Here is a 22,838-nt window from a genome sequence, read left to right as displayed (position 1 = left end):
TATGAATTATTTCTTCCAATGTTAGCAGCTGGAAATGCTGGCCAGCACTTAGCTGCTTTTTTAAAATTAAATCTTTTTAAGAAAACGTGTGCCGTGGGAGGACCATATTATTGCACGGTACCAAGATTTTCTGGCACAAGTTTAATCTGTACATTGTTATTGGTGCAGAAAAGCTCCCATCAGATTGTGAGAGAAAGTGAAATCCCAAGAAATATAAATCCCCATAATTCTGCAATTTGTCCTCAACCAGACGACCCATGAAGTTCACAAAATTGCCGCAGAAAATGCTGATATTTCTTAAGGCTAGGATATATTTAATAATGAGGTTTGTATTGCTACACTCCTGCTCTAGGCCTGTAAGCAAGCAATTGAATATCAATCTTGCAAATTAAGCTCAGATTTAAAAATAAATTTCTTCTGCCTTTTTTGTTGTAATCCAGTATTTTTCTTTAATTTACTTTTTGAATCCAATTTTAACTCTGCTTTCATTATCTGAAATGAATAACATTAGTTATTAAACAACATTAGTTGTTTAATTTGATTCTACCCTTTCTTTTTAATTTAATTGATTGAAGAGAATGATTGTTGTTCCAGAGAATTGAAATCAGTTCTCCTTAATCATTTTCAGCATATTGTGAGGTTTAATTAATTGGAGCTGGAAAATGAGGAAAAAAATCTAATCTACATTCTCCGGTGGAAAATGCCTCATTCCAGAAAATTCTGCACTGTTATGTTATTCCAACATCAGCTGGGAAATGTGTCATTGTCAAAAGTAAGATATTTTAAACTGTGCTTTGATGTAATTGTATTCTTATAAATAACAGGCAAATCCAAGACACCCCAAATTTTGGTTGCCTTTTGTTGAGATTTTTAGCGAAAGATGATATTTAGATGACTTTGGGCAAAAAAAACTAAGCATTCAAAGTGATTCAAGGAATGTATAAAAAGCCAAAACAACTGACAAAGGAAATAAAACTTGACTAGCTAGCAATTTCATTGAACCATTGTAATAATGGAAAGTTCCAGACAGGATGTTGGGAGAATTAACTCCTTCCAACTAAAACACAGCTGAAACCCCTCAGGAGAAATCTCTTTGTAACAAAACATTTTTCAAAGTTGACCTTTATGAAAAATTGCATTTCATCAATCTTCACTGCAGGCACCATAAAGATGCTTTTAACTCCTGCAACACTTTTGAGATACTGGTTATAATGTAGAAAAAGAGCTTTATGATTTGATTTCATCAATAAGGAAATGTGTAATTTTGTATTTTAACTTGCATCTCTGATTCACTAAACTTTATTCTTGAAACCTCATTAAGAATAGTTGTGAAATATTAGGTCTCTGTGTTAACTCATTTCTGTGAGGGGCGCTTGACAAAGTGGTGGCTTTGTCTTCCTTACAGTAGGCAAAGTTAAAGAATTTCATGCATGTTACATTCTAAATGTAGAATTACATGACAATAATGGAACCTTTATCTTTTTTACCTTTAACAGAACCATCAATCAATTGGCACCAGTAGAGACTTTTCCGCTCAGTTTTGTGTTTTTCTTACTGGCCCAGGAACTTACAAAAGCTGCCATTAACTATCTCTACAACACTTGGGTAGAATGATGGAATGCCTTTGTACTCTTACCGGTCAAACATGCAGGTTGGTGTGTTGGTTAGGAAGTATGTTAGATGGGAAAGTCATTAGGTTCTCAATGTTCTGTTTCACGGTTCTGAGTCAATCCTCCAATTCCATTTTATATGCCAGTTCCAAAGAGATTTTATGAAAATTTCAGAATACATCAGCTAAAATTGGGTTCTTACAGAAATAAATGTTGCGCACAATATAGGATTGCATTGTTTTGAAAAGAGAACACAGTATTTTAGTTTTCCACTAACATGGTGCTGGAATCACCAGTGGAGCTGGTAAAAGATTCCAGAGGATGTGCTTTAATTAAAAGTGAATGAAACTTTGACATGGGTTGTCGCAAGGACTGGAGCATGTACAGCCAATGAGCTTTGGACTTCTTCCTCCCTATGTATACACGACCTAAAAGCTGCCTTATACTGTCTTTAGCAAGATAAATTTCATAGACTGAGATGACAATCATGGACTGATTAAATAACACTCTGATACAGTGAAAATGATAACCATTAAACTGTTATTCAGACTTTGTATTTGCTGCTGCTGCATTTTGTGTTGATTTTTTTAAAATTTTTTTTATTTTTCACACCATAAATCACATTAACCATGGTACACACTTTTTCCTTTTCACACATATACAGTGCCATTTTCTCTCCCCCCCCCCTCCTCCCATCCCACCCTCCCTACCTCCCCCCTCTCGTCCATTTAAGGTATACAATCTAGGATACATTAAACCAGTCAGACAATGTTGTCATTCAATAAAAATACACCAGAAATTCTACTGAGTCCATTCTTTTCATTTCCTTTTCCTTCCGTTAACTTAGGTAATGATTGTCCCCGGTAGGTTTTCGCTATTGTGTTTCATGTAAGGCTCCCATATTTGTTCGAATATTTCAATATTATTTCTTAAACTATATGTTATTTTTTCTAATGGAATACATTTATTCATTTCTATATACCATTGTTGTATTTTCAAATTATCTTCCAATTTCCAGGTTGACATAATACATTTTTTTGCTATGGCTAGAGCAATCTTAACAAATCTTTTTTGTGCATCCTCCAAATCAATTCCAAATTCTTTGTTTTTTATGTTACTTAGGAGGAAGATCTCTGGATTCTTTGGTATATTGTTTTCTGTTAGTTTATTTAATATCTGATTTAGATCTTCCCAAAATTTTTCTACTTTCTCACATGTCCAGATTGCATGAATTGTTGTTCCCATTTCTTTTTTTACATCGAAAACATCTATCAGATACTGTTGGGTCCCATTTATTTAACTTTTGAGGTGTAATGTACAGCCTGTGTATCCAGTTATATTGTATCATACGTAACCTCGTATTTATTGTATTTCTCATCGTTCCAGAGCATAACTTCTCCCATGTTTCCTTTTTTATCTTTATATTTAAATCTTGTTCCCATTTTTGTTTAGTTTTACCATTTGTTTCCTCATTCTCCTTTTCTTGCAGTTTAATATACATATTTGTTATAAATCTTTTGATTATCATTGTATCTGTAATCACATATTCAAAGTTACTTCCCTCTGGCAAACTCAAACTGCTTCCTAATTTATCCTTCAAGTAGGATCTCAATTGGTAATATGCCAGCGCTGTATCTTGAGTTATATTGTACTTATCTTTCATTTGTTCAAAGGATAATAATCTATTTCCTGAAAAACAATTTTCTATTCTTTTAATCCCTTTTTTCTCCCATTCTCGAAAGGAAAGGTTATCTATTGTAAAAGGGAGTAACTTGTTTTGCGTCAATATTAGTTTTGGTAATTGATAATTTGTTTTATTTCTTTGTACATGAATCTTCTTCCAAATATTGAGTAGATGATGTAATACTGGAGAACTTCTATGTTGTATCAATTTTTCATCCCATTTATATAATATGTGTTCAGGTATCTTTTCCCCTATTTTATCTAATTCTAATCTAGTCCAATCTGGCTTTTCCCTTGTTTGATAAAAATCTGATAGGTATCTTAATTGTGCGGCTCTATAATAATTTTTAAAGTTTGGCAGTTGTAAGCCTCCTTGTTTATACCATTCTGTTAATTTATCTAGTGCTATCCTCGGTTTCCCCCTTTCCATAAAAATTTCCTTATTATTTTCTTTAACTCCTTGAAGAATTTCTCTGTCAGTTGTATTGGCAATGCCTGAAATAGGTATAATATCCTTGGAAAAATGTTCATTTTAATACAGTTTATCCTTCTTATTAGTGTTAGTGGTAAATCTTTCCAATGCTCTAAATCGTCCTGTAATTTTTTCATTAGTGGATAATAATTGAGTTTATATAGTTGGCCGAGATTTTTATTTATTTGTACACCAAGGTATCTTATTGCTTGCACTTGCCATCTAAATGGTGATTCCTTCTTAAATTTTGAGAAATCCGCATTATTCATAGGCATTGCTTCACTTTTATTTACGTTGATCTTGTAACCAGACACTTCTCCATATTCCTTCAATTTTTTATATAATTCTTTTATTGATAGTTCTGGTTCTGTTAAGTATACTATAACATCATCTGCAAATAAACTGATTTTATATTCCTTCTCTTTTATTTTTATCCCTTTTATATTATTTTCTGTTCTTATCAATTCTGCTAGTGGTTCTATAGCTAACGCAAACAATAAAGGTGATAGTGGCCATCCCTGCTGTGTTGACCTGCTTAAGTTAAATTGCTTTGATACATGTCCATTTACTGTCACTTTCGCTAATGGTCCCTTATATAATGCTTTAATCCAATTAATATACTTCTCCGGTAAACTGAATTTTTGCAATACTTTGAACAAATAATTCCATTCTACTCTGTCAAAGGCCTTCTCTGCGTCTAAAGCAACTGCTACTGTTGGTGCTTTATTCCCTTCTACTGCATGAATTAAGTTAAGAAATTTACAAATATTGTCTGTTGTGCGTCTTTTTTTGATAAATCCAGTTTGGTCTAGATTTACCATTTTCGGTACATACTCTGCTAATCTGTTTGCTAATAGTTTAGCTATTATCTTATAATCTGTGTTAAGTAAAGATATTGGTCTATATGACGCTGGTGTGAGTGGATCTTTCCCTTGCTTTAGTATTACTGTAATTATTGCTGTTTTACATGAATCTGGTAAGCTTTGTGTTTTATCAATCTGGTTGATTACTTCCAGGAGGGGCGGAATTAATAAGTCTTTAAATGTTTTATAGAATTCTATTGGGAATCCATCCTCTCCTGGTGTCTTATTATTCGGTAATTTTTTTATTATCTCTTGTATTTCTACTATTCCAAATGGCTCTGTTAATTTATTTTGTTCCTCTATTTGTAGTTTTGGTAGTTCAATTTTAGTTAGAAATTCATCTATTTTCCCTTCTTTCCCTTCGTTTTCAGTTCGGTATAATTGTTCATAGAATTCTCTAAAGTTTTCCTTAATTTCTTTTGGATTATATGTAATTTGTTTGTCTTTTTTCCTTGATGCCAATACCATTTTCTTAGCTTGTTCTGTCTTAAGCTGCCATGCTAGGATTTTGTGCGTTTTTTCACCTAGTTCATAATATTTCTGTTTTGTCTTCATTATATTCTTCTCCACCTTATATGTTTGTAGTGTTTCATATTTTATTTTTTTATCCGCCAATTCTCTTCTTTTAGTTGTATCTTCCTTCATTGCTAATTCTTTTTCTATATTTACTATTTCCCTTTCCAACTGCTCTGTTTCCTGATTATAGTCCTTTTTCATCTTGGTTACATAACTTATTATTTGCCCTCTAATGAATGCTTTAATTGCATCCCATAGTATAAACTTATCTTTCACTGATTTCGTATTTATTTCAAAATACATTTTAATTCTCTAAAATCCTGCCTTTTAAGTAACATGGGGTTTAATCTCCATCTATACATTCTTGGAGGGATGTCCTCTAACTTTACTGTCAATATTAAGGGTGAATGGTCCGATAGTATTCTAGCTTTATATTCTGTTTTTCTTACTCTATCTTGTATACGAGCTGATAACAAAAATAGGTCTATTCTTGAGTATGTTTTATGTCTAGCCGAGTAATATGAATATTCCTTTTCCTTTGGGTGTTGTTTCCTCCATATATCCAAAAGTTGCATTTCTTCCATCGATTTAATTATAAATTTGGTTACTTTGTTCTTTCTGTTAATTTTTTTCCCAGTTTTGTCCATATTTGAATCCAAATTCAGGTTGAAATCCCCTCCTATTAATATGTTCCCTTGCGTATCTGCTATCTTCAAAAAGATATCTTGCATAAACTTTTGATCTTCTTCGTTAGGTGAATATACATTGAGTAGATTCCAAAACTCCGAATATATCTGACGTTTTATCATTACATATCTCCCTGCTGGATCTATTATTTCCTCTTCTATTTTAAATGGGACATTTTTACTAATTAATATAGCTACTCCTCTTGCTTTTGAATTATACGATGCTGCTGTTACATGTCCTACCCAATCTCTCTTTAATTTCTTGTGCTCCAATTCAGTTAAATGTGTTTCTTGCACAAATGCTATATCAATTTTTTCTTTTTTCAGTAAATTTAGCAATTTCTTCCTTTTAATTTGGTTATGTATTCCATTATAATTTAAAGTCATATAGTTCAACGTAGCCATTTTATACTTTGTTTATCTTCCCTTTCCGTTTCTCCATCATTACCTTTCCTTCTTATCCATTTCTGTTTTCTTGTTTTGAACCCTTTATAAGACAATATTCCTAAAACATCAAACATTTTCCTTATTCTCCTATTTAAAACTTCTTTAGCCCAATCTCCCCTTCCCCTCCTGAATTGTCCTTTATCCCTTGTCGGACAACCACATCTCCCCTCTCCATTTGGATTTGCGAATTCACTCGCAAGCGTCAGCTGATTTTGCAGTGACCGTAACTCCTCCCCACCCAGCCCCCCCCAGAAAAGATTTCACTTTTCATATGTAACAAAGGTCACTCTTTTCATTCCCTCCTTATTCCCTCTATTCCATTTCCTTCCCTTATTAATTCTTGTCTATACTCTCTATATTTTCCTCTAAATACGGTTACATTCATGTATGCACACTATACATATACACACATATACCTCTTTACCCACATACATATAAATCGTGGTCATTTTTACTCTTATTACATGTCTTCATCTCTCTGTTTGTTTTGTAGTTGTTCTGCAAATTTCCTTGCTTCCTCTGGATCCGAGAATAGTTTTTTTCCATAAGATCTTTTTCGCTGTATTGAACTCCTTCCTCTTCTTCAGGAGTTCAAAACTTATGTGTCTTTTTAGTTCGCAGTCTTTTGTACTCTCGTTACACGTCTTCATCTCTCAGTCTATTTTGTAATTGTTCTGCAAATTTTCGTGCTTCCTCTGGATCCTAGAATAGTCTGTTTTGCTGTCCTGGAATAAATATTTTCAATACCGCTGGATGCTTTAGTATAAATTTATACTCTTTCTTCCATAAAATCGCCTTTGCTGTATTGAACTCCTTTCTCTTCTTCAGGAGTTCAAAACTTATATCTGGATAAATGAAGATTTTTCGCCCTTTGTACTCCAGTGGCTTGTTGTCCTCTCTTACTTTTTCCATTGTTTTCTCCAGTACCTTTTCTCTTGTAGTATATCTTAGGAATTTTACTAAAATAGATCTTGGCTTTTGTTGTGGTTGTGGTTTAAAGGCCAATGCTCTATGTGCCCTTTCTATTTCCATTTCTTGCTGTAGTTCTGGACATCCTAGGATCCTAGGGATCCAATCTTTTATAAACTCTCTCATATTCTTGCCTTCTTCATCTTCCTTAAGGCCCACTATCTTTATGTTATTTCTTCTGTTATAATTTTCCATTATATCTATTTTCTGAGCTAACAGCTCTTGTGTCTCTTTAACTTTTTTATTAGATTCCTCTAATTTCTTTTTTAAGTCCTCTACCTCCATTTCTACTGCTGCTTCTCGTTCTTCCACCTTGTCCATTCTTTTTCCCATTTCTGATAAGGTCATATCTATTTTATTCATTTTCTCTTCTGTATTGTTTATTCTTCTTCTTAAATCATTAAATTCTTGTGCTTGCCATTCTTTAAATGACTCCATGTATTCTTTAATAAGAGAAAGTATATCCTTTGTCTTGCCTTTCCCTTCTTCTTCTATTTCACTGTACTCTTCCTCTTCCTCTTCTTCTTCCTCTGGGTTGGCCATCTGTTGTTTCTTTGTTGTCCTTTTCTTCTCTTCTTTCTTGTTTTCGTTGTCTTCTATGTTCTCCTCTTGCTGCAGCTGTTCTGCAGCTGTCATTGCCGGCTGTGGAGATCGACTCCCCAGCTGGTCACCCCTCCCGTCGGTGTGTTTTTTTGCATGCGCATCGCGCACGCGCGAGGAGTTGCGCATGCGCGGTTGCGCACTTTTACTCGGCTCAGCGAGCCATTTTTGTAGTCCACTTTCTACCGACCTGAGGGAGCGGGTTTCTCTCTCCACCGCGGGCCTCTTCGAACAGGTAAGGCCTTCTCCTTCTTCTTCCGTTGTCTTCTCTTCCTCTCTTCTTACCATTGGTTTCGATTTTTCTTTTTTCGTCGCCATCTTCTTTCCACCTTTATACTCACTTTACTTTAATTTTTATTTTTGTGCCTTTGTGTTTTCCTTTGTTTTTTCCGACTTTTCTGGAGAGGGCTGGAGTTCACCGTCCGGCCACTACTCCATCACGTGACTCCTCTTTTTGTGTTGATTTTTGATGTGAAAATCAACTCGTGTAAATATCTGAAATGAAAAGGAATTAACAAGGCCATATTGAATCAATTGAGATTTAAAACAATCAATAGCAGTCATTAAAAATGACTACAGCCTCACAACTGGCAAGGATATAATGTGCCTATCTCACTTGATAATTCACAGCATTGATTATCCACGAGTGCAATGAATAGTTTTCAGGAATGAGATGTTTCCGTTGGAATTATTTAGACTTTAAGAGCAGAATTAGTGAAAAAAAAATGACCCAATAATTGGTATGGCTAATCCACGATGTTATTTGAATTTAAATAAATAAATATATGTAAGGCATATAACATGTGTTTATCTCTGCCTTTGTTCAGAATAATCTAAAGTCTTTCACTGGATCATCAATCAAAGGTTTACATGGAGGCAAGTGAAAAGCTTGGCATGCAGAGGAAGCTGAGAGCAATGCTAATTCTAATAGTGGACTAAAATTTGCAGCAGGGTGAGTCGAGGTGGGTATTGTCCCCAGGAATGTGAAAGTAAGTGCTTAGTGAAGGGACAAGGGAGGAGTGCAACAAGAAAAAAGTAAGGTGAAAGTGAAAATAGAAGCAACCTACGACTCGATGACAGAATCTGAAATAAGATGGGATGTCCTGAAAGTATTCAGCAGGTGAAGAACCATCTACAGACAGGGAAGCAGGCTTAAGGTTGCTAACCTTTCATCAGAATTAGGAAAACGTTAGAGATAAAAAAAATGATTTAAGATGCAAAAAAAAGAGACATTTAGAGAGAAGATGAATTTCTGTGAGAGTGGCGGGCAGGAGAGAATAAATAATAAAAAAAAGCTTATTGGTCAATGTGAGAGAGGATGATAAAAGACTGGTGAATAGCAAACAGGGGATTTCTCCTTGCTGTTATAATTTCCACACATTTCTTTATTCTCCCTCTGCTGTCCTCATATTTAGCTCAGAGTCACCACTGTGATTCACTGATCACATTTTAATCTTCAAATCAATATTATTCTTTTTCTCAATCCAGATGCTTGTTTTTCCTTCGGTAAATATTTAGCAGGGTTTGGCTAAGCCTTTCCATGAGAACATATCCCCCGAATTGCCTAATTGGTTAATCACTTTTGATTTGTCACTGGAGCCTTTCTTTTTTTTGTAATTCTTTATTTATCGCACTATGAACCATATCAACCAATATATTTACAGATGCATCTCTTTAAATATTCACAGTGACATTTTCTCTTTTTTCCCCATCCCTCCCTTCCCCCTTCCCACCCCCCCTCAAAAAATAGTAAATATTGAACATATAAAATACAATAAAACAATTTCTTTATACAAAAGGAATACAAACAAAAAAGGCTTATAATCTACTTATTCACATTAAATCTGATCATGTTCATCTTCTTATCATTTTAGGTGGGGTGGTCCTAGGCCTGCTCTTTCTTTTATGTTCCATATATGGTTCCCAGGTTTTTTCAAGCATTGTAACTTTGTCTTTTAAATTATATGTGATTTTTTTTCCAATGGGATACACTTAAACTTGGTTATTCCGTTAATGTTTATACTCATATAGTCCAACGTGGCCATCTTATATCTTTATTTTCACTTCTTTTCCACCTCTTCACCACCTCCATCCCTTTTTTCCTTTTCTGTTTTTTAAGTTTTCCTTTTTAATCTCAATATATGACAATGCACTTAAGACATGAAATACCCCAACAATTCCCACAAGCAATACCCCTTTAACCCCAAATGAATCTCCCCTCTTTGGATTGCCCCTTGTCCCTTGACGGCAATCACAAGTCCCCTTTCCATTCGGTTTGCGAACTTACTCGCAAGCGTCAACCGATTTCGCAGTTACCCTTATTCTCCCACCCCCAGCCCCCCTCAGAGAACACTACTTTCCTATACTTATAACAAAGCTCTCTCTCTTTTTTTCCCTTCTTCCCCTTCTCCTATCCATCTTTAAATCTTTATATATACATGATCTTTACTTTATATTTTTACATATTTTTGTATATTTTCTTGCCAGTCATCCTACTTGTCACTCCTCCTCCTCTCTTCTCCTGTCCTGAAAATGTTCAGCAAATTCTTGGGCTTTCTTTGGGTCCGAGAATAGTCTATTCTGTTCCCCAGGAATAAATACTTTGAGTACTGCTGGATGTCTTAATATAAAGTGATACTCTTTCTTCCATAAGATTGTTTTCGCCGTGTTGAATTCCTTCCTCTTCTTTAAAAGTTTGAAGCTTATTTCCGGGTAAAAAAATATTTTTTGTCCCTTATATTCCAAAGGCTTATTGTCTTCTCTAATCTTCTTTCTTGCCTGCTCCAGTATGTTTTCTCTTGTCGTATATCTTAGAAATTTTACCAATATGGATCTCGGTTTTTGATGTGGTGGTGGTTTCGATTCTAGTGCTCCATGCACCCTTTAGATTTCTATTTCTTCATGTGAATCTGTCGTTCCCAGCACCTTTGGGATCCATCCTTTTATAAATTCCTTCATATCTGACCCTTCTTTGCCTTCTTTCAGGCCCTCTATTTTTATGTTGTTTCGCTTATTGTAGTTTTCCAATCAGATTCAATCTGAGGCGCCTGCAAGCTCACACCAAGACACAAGAGAAACTTGTCCGTGAACTACTCTTTGCAGACGATGCCGCTTTAGTTGCCCATTCAGAGCCAGCTCTTCAGCGCTTGACGTCCTGTTTTGCGGAAGCTGCCAAAATGTTTGGCCTGGAAGTCAGCCTGAAGAAAACTGAGGTCCTCCATCAGCCAGCTCCCCACCATGACTACCAGCCCCCCCACATCTCCATCGGGCACACAAAACTCAAAACGGTCAACCAGTTTACCTATCTCGGCTGCACCATTTCAAGGATCAACAACGAGATAGACAACAGACTCGCCAAGGCAAATAGCGCCTTTGGAAGACTACACAAAAGAGTCTGGAAAAACAACCAACTGAAAAACCTCACAAAGATAAGCGTATACAGAGCCGTTGTCATACCCACACTCCTGTTCGGCTCCGAATCATGGGTCCTCTACCGGCATCACCTACGGCTCCTAGAACGCTTCCACCAGCGTTGTCTCCACTCCATCCTCAACATTCATTGGAGCGCTTTCATCCCTAACGTCGAAGTACGTGAGATGGCAGAGGTCGACAGCATCGAGTCCACACTGCTGAAGATCCAGTTGCGCTGGGTGGGTCACGTCTCCAGAATAGAGGACCATCGCCTTCCCAAGATCGTGTTATATGGCGAGCTCTCCACTGGCCACCGTGACAGAGGTGCACCAAAGAAGAGGTACAAGGACTGCATAAAGAAATCTCTTGGTGCCTGTCACATTGACCACTGCCAGTGGGCTGATATCGCCTCAAACCGTGCATCTTGGCACCTCAGTTTGGCGGGCAGCAACCTCCTTTGAAGAAGACCGCAGAGCCCACCTCACTGACAAAAGGCAAAGGAGGAAAAACCCAACACCCAACCCCAACCAACCAATTTTCCCCTGCAACCGCTGCAACCGTGTCTGCCTGTCCCGCATCAGACTTGTCAGCCACAAACGAGGCTGCAGCTGACGTGGACATTTACCCCCTCCACAAATCTTCGTCTGTGAAGCCAAGCCAAAGAAGAAAGAAAAGTTTTCCAATACGTCAATTTTTTGTGACATAAATCTTGTGTCTCTTTAATTTTTTTTTCGCTCTCTTCCAACTTCCCTCTTAAATCATTTATCTCCATTTCTACAGCAGCTTCTCGTTCCTCCAAATTTTCTACTCTTTTCCCTATTTCAATCATGACCAACTTTAAGCTTTGCATTCTGTCTTCAGCTCTTTTCATTTTTCTTTTGATTGAACTAAATTCTAATGATAGCCATTCTTTTAATGACCTCATTTGTTCTTCGAAAAAGGCTTTATCTAAACTTTGTCCTTCTATTTTACCTTCTTCTTTCCTTTGAAATTCTTGGTCTTCTTCCTCCTCTTCTTCTGTGTCTGTACCACCTGCAATATTGCATCAGAAAAGGCCCCAGTAGGGGGAGTCACGTGATGGTGTAATGGCTGGTCGGGAGGAACCAGTCCTCTCCAGAGAAAAGAAAAAAAAAGTATGAAAAAACAGAGCTCAATAAACATAAAATACAGGAAGAGAAAGAGAAAATCTTGTCTTGTGTTGTCTTCTTCTCTTCTCTGTATCTGTATATCTTCATCCTTCTCTGGTGAGCTGCTTCTGTTTCCTTGCTGGGCCTCCAGTTGCTGTCTCTCCTGTTGTTGGGCCTCCTGCTGCTGCAAGTTGACCCATTGTTGGGCCTCCCACTGCAGGTCGACCTGCTGCTGGGCCTCCTGCTGCAGGTCGTCCCCCTGCCAGTCGCTCCGTTGCCACTCACCTTCTTCCAGCTCTTCATTCTCTTTCTCACCACTCTTCTTTTCTTCTTTCTTGCTTACTTCCCCCAGCCAAATGCCCCGATACTGGGCGTCTCTCAGCTGGCCACTCTGCAGCTGGCCACTCCTCAGCTGAGTTCCCCTCTCGCCGGCGTTAACCTTTTCTTTTACTTGCACACTGCGCATGCGCAACTCTATGTGCATGAACAGTTGTGCACCTCTTCTTGGCTCTGAGAGCCATTTTTGAGGTCTGCCGGTCAGGAGGACACCGCTCCTCTGGGAACTCACCCATACCAGAGATCGGTCGCTCCTCTCTACGGTGGCTCTCTGCTCCGACGTGCAGGTAAGGCCTTCTTTCTTCTCCAGTGATTTTCCTTCTTCCCTTTTCAATGTTATTCTTACTTTTTCTCTTTTGGGTGTCATCTACTGTCTCTTCTCTGTAACTTTCTCTTTCTCTTCCTGTATTTTATGTTTATTGAGCTCTGTTTTTTCATACTTTTTTTTCTTTTCTCTGGAGAGGCTGGTTCCTCCCGACCAGCCACAATTCCATCACGTGACTCCCCCTACTGGGGCCTTTTCTGATGCAATATTGCAGGTGGGACCTCTCGTATCATAACTGAAAGGCAAAGAGGGGTAAGAATATGAGAGGTCCCACCTTTTCAAGTCTTCTGATAGTCATCAGTTTTCTCAAACCAAGTGTTCATCAGTTACAATAACAGCTGAATAGATAAGCAATTAATTTTTGTTAAGTTGCAACGAGGCATCTACTTATTTAGATAGTTTTTTGATTGCTCCAGTAATATTGCTTACTCTTTCAGGTTCAATACTCTATTTGGATCATGAGAATGAAGATTAATGTGACCTGACCTCGCTTTGTGCCAGTGGAACTCTACCCTCATCCCCCACATCACCTGCTTACTTGCCAACTCTGTTATTGTTTTCATCTACTTTAAATTGAGAAGTACAAAAACATTTAATGAAAGAAATGAACCCTTTTTTACCTTGATAGTTTTTGTTATCATGGTCAGGGATCTTGAGTGCTGTGCAATATGATTACAAGAAATGTTTCTGCTAACATTCTCAAACATATTTTTATGAAAAACCTATCTTCTCTTTAGATGTACAATTAATTATGTCATTATTGGGCTGTTATATTTCTTCAGTCATCCTGATTGCACTTACATTGTGGTAACACCATCAGTACTTCGCTGGTTAAACAATGTTTCAGGATGTGTTGAAGAACAAGAAACTTTAACCAACACCTCACTCTCTGCCAGCTCTAAGTAACAAATACATGCAAAGACAGACATCATAAGTAGACTCCAACCTTCAGTATTTAGTAACTTAAATCTGTGTCTCTCAATACAGTAACTAGTGAAACAATATAGCAAAACAGGAGTAAAAGCACAATGCTGGAGAAAATCAACAGGTCAGAGAGTGGAAAGGTAAAGGTCCCATTATTGTCACGTAATAATACATTTAGAATGTAACATACATAAAAGTTGCTACTTTGTCTAGCGCCCCTCACAGAAACCTAAAGCTCCCAGGCAGTCTCCTCTCCAAGTACTGACCAGGCCTGAGCCTGCATGGGAGACTGCCTAGGAACATCAGGTGCCGCAGGCCTCTATGTACTTTATATAGCAAAAGATAAAGATACATAACCAACATTTCGGGCTTGATCCCTTCATCAAGGTATGGAAAAAGTTGGCAGGAGTCCAAACAAATGGGTGGGGGAAGGAGCATGGTCCCAAAGGCTGGAGGTAATAGGCAGAGAAGGGATGGAGGGCAAAACAGGAGGACAATTAGCCCCATTCCAAGTAAAATGGAAACCAAAATTATACATGTTCAACATGTGTTCTGCACATTTTTCTGCAGAAATACCTCGTGGCATCATGGACACCAAACACATAGGGTCTGCAATTGTACAGTTTGAGAAAAAGAAAGTAAATCAAGTGTGAGGTTAGGATTGCCAGCTGAGGACAAAGAAGTGACAGTGGATCCAATGAGACTGTTGTTAACTGTGATTTTTCTACTGACATGACTGATGAAAGTCAAAAGGGAACTGGTGAAGACAGGGAAGAACACTGATACAAGATGGACAAGAACACCAGAATCAAGGTTAAAAAAAAGCAGCAGATAAAACACAAACAAGAGCACCAGATATGAGATTGATAAGGATTCCAGAAACTTGCAGGTGTTTGGCTTCTAAGTTCTTGCATCTGGTGAAGATGTTCTTTGTTAAACTAAAGATGGAGGATGCAGAACCCAACTCTGATTGTGCTTCATCTATATTAGAAGTTATGAGGAAATTACGGAGTCAGAAGAATCAAGAGCAAAAAGATAGAATCGCTGAAAATTTCTAACACAGAAGGAAACCAGTCAATCTAACATGTCTGTATTCATTGAAGAAATTAGATACAGCATTTAAGCTGTAGACTAACTAGTGTTATACATTTCAAGCATAAGACCAAAAAGCAAAGGAGCAGAAATAGACTATTCAGCTTATTGAGTCTGCCCCACCATTCAATCATGAGATAATCCATTTTCCAACTCAGCCCCACTGCACGGATTTCTCTCCATAGCCTTTAATGCCCTGGCTATATGTTGTGTTTATATTATAAATAAATATGTTTTAAAGAAGATAAAGTGTGTCAGGTTTTATTTAAGTGTAGGTCACATACAAACATTTCAAAACAGATTTCATTTAAAATAATGGCGCTCTGCTCAAGCTAGACAGGCCGGCTCCAAATACCTTTGCAAAAGCTTTGGGGAGTGCCCAAGGGACTTCACTAATGTTTTGAAAAGCAACAGATGAAAGAACTCAGAGGATTAGGTTCAGAGTCACAGTCTGTCTGAGGGATGGTTGCTGTTCTAAGAGGGTCATGTGATTTTGCAAGTGGAGAGAGTAAAATAGGTTTTTCTCTGAGAGAGAGGGAGAGGGTGAGAGAGAGAGAGAGAGAGAAAGTGAATTTAGTTCAGCAGCAGCAGCTGGGACTGGAACAGGACAAGCTGGCAAGGTTGTGGAAAAACCCCATTTTGAAGACGGGTTGTGAGTGCTTAGTTCAGCCTGGTCAAATCCCTTGTGGTCCATACAAGAGGAACTGGCTGCCTAATGTTTTACTTAAAATAAGAGAAACAAAATGGAACTCTGTGGTGACCTGAAGGAAAGAGGTTATCATCTGAAAAACCCTGATGGGGCAAGTTTCTTCAGCAAGACATTAACGTGGCTGATTAAAAGGGATTGGTTTGTGTCCGGGAACAACAAATTTCTCTCTGAAAACTGAGAAGAACCTTCCAAGCACCAAAGCCTGGGTGAACTTCATAAATGTTAAATTCTGGGCACAGTATAAGAATTGCCTGCAACCAGTGAACTTGAAGGAATGAGAAGTGAGATTGAACTTTGAATTAAATAACTTTTCTGAACTTACACACACATTACATACATGTCCGCTTAGAATTAGAAGGGGGTTAAGTTAAGTTAGTTGTTAATAGTAATAAGTTAAAGTTTGATCCTGTTTTCATGTTTAAAGATAATTAAAAGCAACTTTTGTTTAAGTAACCATTTGTCTTGGTGAACTTCCATTGCTGTTGGGTTTTGGGGTCCTCTGGGCTCATAACATAATCAAGAGAACCTCTGTCTTAAATGCACCCAGTGACCTGGCTTCCACAACTGCCTGTGGCAACAAATTCCACAGATTCACCACCCTCTAGCTAAAGAAATTCTTCCACATCTCCATTCTTAATGGATGCCCTTCAATCCTGAAGTTGTGCCCTCTTGTCTAGACTATGAGATCTAAGTTGGTGGAAGGAGACAGAGGGTGGAAATGGAAGGTTGCTTCTCAGATTGGAGATTTTGACCAGTGATCTGTTGTTTGTAATATATATATATATGAACAATTTAGATTGGAATGTAGGTGACAGGAATATTAAGTTTGCAGGGAAGTACAAGCCAATGAGTTTAACATCAATTACATGAGGGGGTTTGACCAAGAAGATTGATGGAGGCAGTGTGACAGACATTCTTGATATGGACTTTAGCAAGACCTTTAACAAGGTTCCACATGGGAGGCTAGTCTGGAATATCAGGTTGCATGCGATCCAGAGTGAACTGGCCAATTGGATACAAAATTGGATTGATGGTAAGAGTCAGAGGGTGATACTGGAGAGATGTTACTCAAATTGGAGGCCTTTGACCAGTGGTTTGTCATGAATATTAATGACTTGGATGACAATGTAGTTAACCTGGTTAGTAAGTCTGGAAAAAGTGGAGATATAGTGGACAGTGAAGATTATCTAAAAGTACAACAGGATCTAGACAAACTGAGAAAGTGGGCCAAGAAATGGCGATGGAACTTAACTTGGTCAAGCACGAGGTATGGTCATTTGGGAGGTTAAACCAGACCAGACATTACACAGTGAATGGTAGGGCCCTGGGAAATATTGTAGAAGAAACTTGGGGGTACAGGAACATAGCTCCATGAAAGTGGCAGTGCAGATAGACAGATAGAAGATGTTTAATATACTTGCCTTCATCAGTCAGGGCATGAGGTACAGTAGCAGGGACATACATTACAACCATACAGGATGTTGATGAGACTGCACTTGGAGAATTAATGGCACTTTCTTCACAATGTGTGGTGGGTATATGGAACAAGCTGCCAGAAGTAGAAATGGGAACAATTGAAACACTCAAAGGGCATTCAGACATGGATAGGAAGTGTTCAGAGGGATATGGGCTAAACATTGGCAAATGGGACAATCTTGAGCAGCATGATCAAGCCGGGCTGAAGGGCCTGTTTCCTTGCTGAAGAACTGTAAACAGTCTCAACAAAATTGGAGGGATAGAGGAACGTGAAGAAGTTTGTCAAATGCTGCATGATCTAGATTTGAGATTGAATGGCACAGGAATGGCAGATAAATTTAACTACTGCAAAACAATGCATTTTAGGAAATTAAACCAGGGCAGGGCAAACACAGTGAATAGCAGGGCCCTTGGGAGTTTTGTGAAAGAGAGTAGTTCCTTGAAAATGACAACACCAGAAGATGGGGTACTATGGTGTATTTGCCTTCATTGGTCATGGCATCATGTTATTTTGTTATTTAGTCACCCTGATTGTTTTTTTCTTAGGTTTCTATAAGGGTTCTTGACCCCACCAGTATTTGTATCTGTATAATTTATATGACCGTATTCTCAGCTGTATTAGGGAGGAGGTTAAATACAGACTCTGTATCTTATATGAATATTGAAAGAGATTGTATTGTTTGTTTGAATTCTTATGAGTCTATAAAAATCAAAAATTTCAAAAAAACAGAATTGAGGCTTCATCCAACAGTTAGTTAGACAGCATTTTTTAAATTAAAATTAAATTTAGACAGACAGCATGGCAACAGGCCATTTTGGCCCATGAACCCATGCCACCCAATTTACACCCTATTAACCTACACCCCCAAGTTTGTTTTTTTTTGAATGGCGGGAGGAAACTGGAGCCACCAGAGAAAACCCAAGCAGACACGGGGAGAACATACAAACTCCTTAAAGACAGTGCGGGATTTTAACCTCGGCCGATCCTGATCACTGGTGTTGTAAAGGCATTGCACTGACCACTATGCCAACTGTGCCACTCCCTTGTAATTTGGATTTGTAATATTTTTTGTTCAGATGCTCATGCTATCGGGAAGATGTGATTAAGCTAGAGAGGGTGCAGAAAAGCTTCATGAGACTTGTGGGCTTGAGTTCAAGGGAGAGAGATTGAATCAGCAGGAACCATTTTATTTGGAGGAAAGGAGGTTGAGAAGTGACCTGATAAAGGTCTGTAAAACATTATGAGTGGCACAGATAGGGTTGTTGTTTTGATCTATATTTCCCAGGGAAGGATCTGAGGGAGCACTGCCACTGTTGCAGATCCAGAGAGAATGGGGAGTAGAGGGTTCTACTATCCAGTCCTACTACCAACAGCAATATTCAAGCTTTAAACGGCCTGTTAAAGGAGCAAATGGTGTTTTATTTTAAAATCTTGCAATGGTAGGATCTGTGCCCAAGATGGCAGTGCTTGAACTTGTAGCAGCCTCAAGGGATTGCAGACTCCAGGGAAGCAGAGGACTGGAGCAGGGGCCCAGAAAACAGGGAGAACACTCCTCTGTTTGAGAAGGAGAGCAGAGGAGACAACCCTTCAGTATGGTGACCATGTCTGCAGACCAGCGAGGGGCTCTGCACGCTGCTGATGACTCAAGGTGAGTAACCCACGCAGGCTGTGGGCTGCTACCTACCTCTGGTCAAAGGACTTGAAACAGACTGTGGACTGCTGGAGACTGGCCCAAGACTGGGTAAATGGGTACCAGGCAAGGTCATTTTTATATTTATATATATTTTTTTAAAATTTGGTCATGTGTGCGGGTAGTTGGAGGTTGCATAGGTCACAAGTTGGGACTACCTGTACACCATCTCCTTCTCAGTCTGCCTTGACTTCCTGAAGATGTTGGGCATCCAGTTTGAAGGCCCCAAAGTATGCATTGATTGGAGTGGATCGTAAAGTTCTACCTGAATTTGGGCCTGTGTGCGTGGTGCTCTCTCTCAATAACAGGGATGAACCTGATCATGGAGTGCTCTCAATTCTGCTTTACGTGGTTCCATCCCCTGCACCTCCACCTTGGCGGTCACCAGAATAGTCTTCTGGTTCATGTGGGGATCCAAGATGGAGATGGTTACCATGTACAAGTTGCCAGACAATGGGGTAAGGGCAAACCCAATCTGATAATCGCCTTCATGTGTGGCTGTATCAGGCTGTGTGTGGAACCAAATTACAAATGCGATTATGTACTGAGGTTCTACCTGCTCCAAGTGTTGTGAAGGATGGGCCTGGCCCCATTGCTGCACAATGTTCCAGTCAGCTGGACTTTGCTACACCACCTATCCATCATGGAATAGTTTTTCCAGACAAACATCTTTGATCACAAGTCCTTCAGGCAGTGGTCAGCTCAGAATATCCTGTGAGATAAGGACTCGATGGATACTGTGGGATGGTTTCCTCAGCAGACTGTCCAGGTCATTTAGTGGAACACCAGGACTTGGTGTGACAGAGAAAGAAGCCCTCCTGATGATCTTTCCTGTACAATAGGAATATCACCCATAACATGTACATTGTCCCTGAGATATCCATGATGGAATGGAGACAGTTGCCTACCTCTTTACAAAATGCAGATTTGCTTAGAGTGTGAAGAGAAGAACGCAAGGGTCCTTGTCACGGTTCATCCTCAGCAGCAGCGGGCCAGAGGACTTTCTGATTTATGGGCTCTTCCTTGGGATGCATGCAGAGACAGTCACTTATGATTGCTGGAAGATCATTAACTCAGTGAAAGACACCCTTTAGTCTGCTTTGAAACTCTTTTGTCTTTCAGCACATGAAGATGTCGGTGTGGGAATGCTGCAGACTAGCACATTGCAGGCTGAAGGAGCATGTGCCAATAGATGTACGGAGGTTTGGCACAGTCAATGCAAGGACCACAGTCTAGATCCCTTCTGTTAGTGGGCATTGAGGGGTGGAGAATGAGGGAAAGTCCCTCAAATAACAGAGTGGGGTGGGATGGGGGTGGGGGGCGGGTGGGGGGAACAACAAGGTGCCACAGTGGTAGCAGTGGGGTAATTAGAGAACGAGTGTAACAATGTACATTGATAAAATGTCTGAATATAACACTAAGGATGTGAAAAGACTTTGAACAGCTTTCTTTTTTGTAAATAATTTATTGTGATTATGGTATATTTTTGGATAAAAAATACTGGTGCTGGCTAACAAATTGTATACTTCATGTAAATTTATTTCACAACTTGTAACCTTAAGTTTGCTAATCACACAGGATTATCCAAAAATATACCATAATCACAATAAATTATTTACAAAAAAGAAAGCTGTTCAAAGTCTTTTCACATCCTTAGTGTCATATTCAGACATTTTTATCAATGTACATTGTTACACATGTTCTCTAATTACCCCACTGCTACCACTATGGCTCCTTGTTGTTTCCCCCCCACCCCCACTCTGTTATTTCAGGGGCTTTCCATCATTCTCAGCCCCTCTGTTTTCATTATTGAACCATCAAACTAAGTCCAAAGATTTTATATTAAAATCTGCCTAATGTAAATGAAGGTTCCTCTGTATGAAGATGTCTCTCTTGAGATCAGACCTCAGCTGCCTTTTCAGTCTAATGCCTATGTACGCTTTCATTCAATATTTCCGATCATCTTGAATCTTAATATTCTTTCAGTACTTGTCCCAGCCATGCTGCTTCTGATTCTTCTTAGATAGCCCAAAGATCAAGGATGATTTGCCTCCACTCTGTTTTTGTGAGTTCCTAGGTGAGGGTGATATTGAAACCGCAGATGCCAGACTTCGTCCAGATAGAGTAGGAGGGTGGTTACTTTTGATATGGTCCACTCTTTGTATCTCTTGTGTGCCTATGATGCATGACTCAAGGTTCTCAAAACCATCTCAAATATTCCTTCCCCGCTTGAAATAGCCATCGGCCAGAGCTCCAGGGAGTCAGTGGGGTTATTGTATGCTTTCAAAGATGCTAGAGCACATCCATGATTTTGGACTTTTGAGTTTTCTAGATGTAGAACACCAATATAACCACCAGATGGTGCACAAACCCCAAGTGGAGCACCATGAGCTTCTCTGTATGACCTGTGCTTGACTCTGCTTTGTTTCATATTTCACATAGTTTTCATGATACTGGAGACAACATGGCCCACAAAGTCCCTGCCATCTCACAAGGAAATTAATCGATCCCATTTCCTCAAACTTATTTTCTCATGCATGCCCATCAACCCCACAGTTGGGATAATTTACAGAATTAACCTTTCACCAACATATCTTTGGGATGTGAGAAGAAACCCGAGGACCTGGGGAAAACCCAATCAAGTACAAAGAGAGTGCAGAAACTCCAAATATCAAACCCATTTGGCAACAAGTGCAGGCACATAGCATTCACATATGGCATGGTTAGCGAAGTGGTTAGCGCAATGCTATTACAATGAGAGTGATCTGGGTTCAAGTTTGGCACAGTTTCTAAGGAGCTTGTACGTTCTCCCATGACCTCAATGGGTTTTTGGAATGCTCCAATTTCCTCCCACCTTTCAAAAATGTATGTGATTTTGTAGGTAAATTGGGTATATTGGGTGGCACAGGCTTATGGCCTGGAAGGGTCTGTAACCATGCTGTATATCTAAGTTAAATTAAAGTTCTTTCTACTGAGTCACCCAGGTCTATGAATTAAGGATATCACTGCATAAGCATACAATTATATTGTTCTCATCCATAAAAAAAACAGAAAATGTTGTAAATTGTCATCAGATTAAACATCATTTGTGGAGAAAGTATTTCAGATTTGAAAAATCAATTTGTTGCTCGACTTACTGAGCAGATTCTGTTTTAATTTCAGATTTGGAGCATTGCAGCATTTTGCTTTCAAAAATGTTTTAATGCTCCATACTTAAACAGAAAATGCTGAAAGAACCGTAAAATTACCCAAAACTGAGCATTTATTTAAAACAAACTTTACTGGCCCAGGATCAATGTCGTCTAATTTTAGAGCAGTGGTTCTCAACCTTTTTTCTTTCCATCCACATACCACTTTAAGTAATCCCTATGCCCTAAGTGTTCTATGATTAGTAAGGGATTGCTTAAAGTGGTATGTGAGTGGGAAAGGAAGGTTGAGAATCACTGCTCTAAACCAAATTGTTACTGAAATATTTTGCTTGAGAAAAATTGTCATTGGCCCATTACCTTTAGAGTTATGAAACATTGCACATTAATGAATCAAATAGGTACAATTCAACAGTGGTTTTCAGACTTTTTCTTTCAACCTGGCATTTGTCAACTGTTCATAGTCTGGAGTTCATTATTGGAGGAGGTGTAAATGGAGATGAGCAATGAATGAGGGGAAATTCTAGAAGATGCACGACTGAGATATGGTGTAAAAATGATTTATTGAAGGCCCTGCTGTGGTCTCCTGAAGCTTAATAAATGATCTTTGACAATCAAAGCCATCTGTCTTTGTGTCAGATAATATTGGATCTACTGGGAGTTGTGATCTTAGCAATATTCCTGGTGATAAACTCAGCTGAGGGACAGTCATCTTCATCTTTTGCTCTTTCCATATGATTACCTCTCAATTATTT

General features: G+C 38.6%; 1 pseudogene; it reads right to left on the bottom strand.

Moving 5' to 3' along the window:
- Positions 1-1,871: 1,871 nt before the first annotated feature.
- The window catches only part of LOC138754116 (uncharacterized), a 53,447-nt pseudogene continuing 32,480 nt past the window's right edge, over positions 1,872-22,838 (bottom strand).

Source organism: Narcine bancroftii, chromosome 1 (genome assembly GCF_036971445.1).
Source record: "Narcine bancroftii isolate sNarBan1 chromosome 1, sNarBan1.hap1, whole genome shotgun sequence".
Classification (NCBI taxonomy): Eukaryota; Metazoa; Chordata; class Chondrichthyes; order Torpediniformes; family Narcinidae; genus Narcine; species Narcine bancroftii.
Note: the sequence above shows the minus strand (reverse complement) of the source record. Positions and strands in the feature narration are given on the sequence as shown.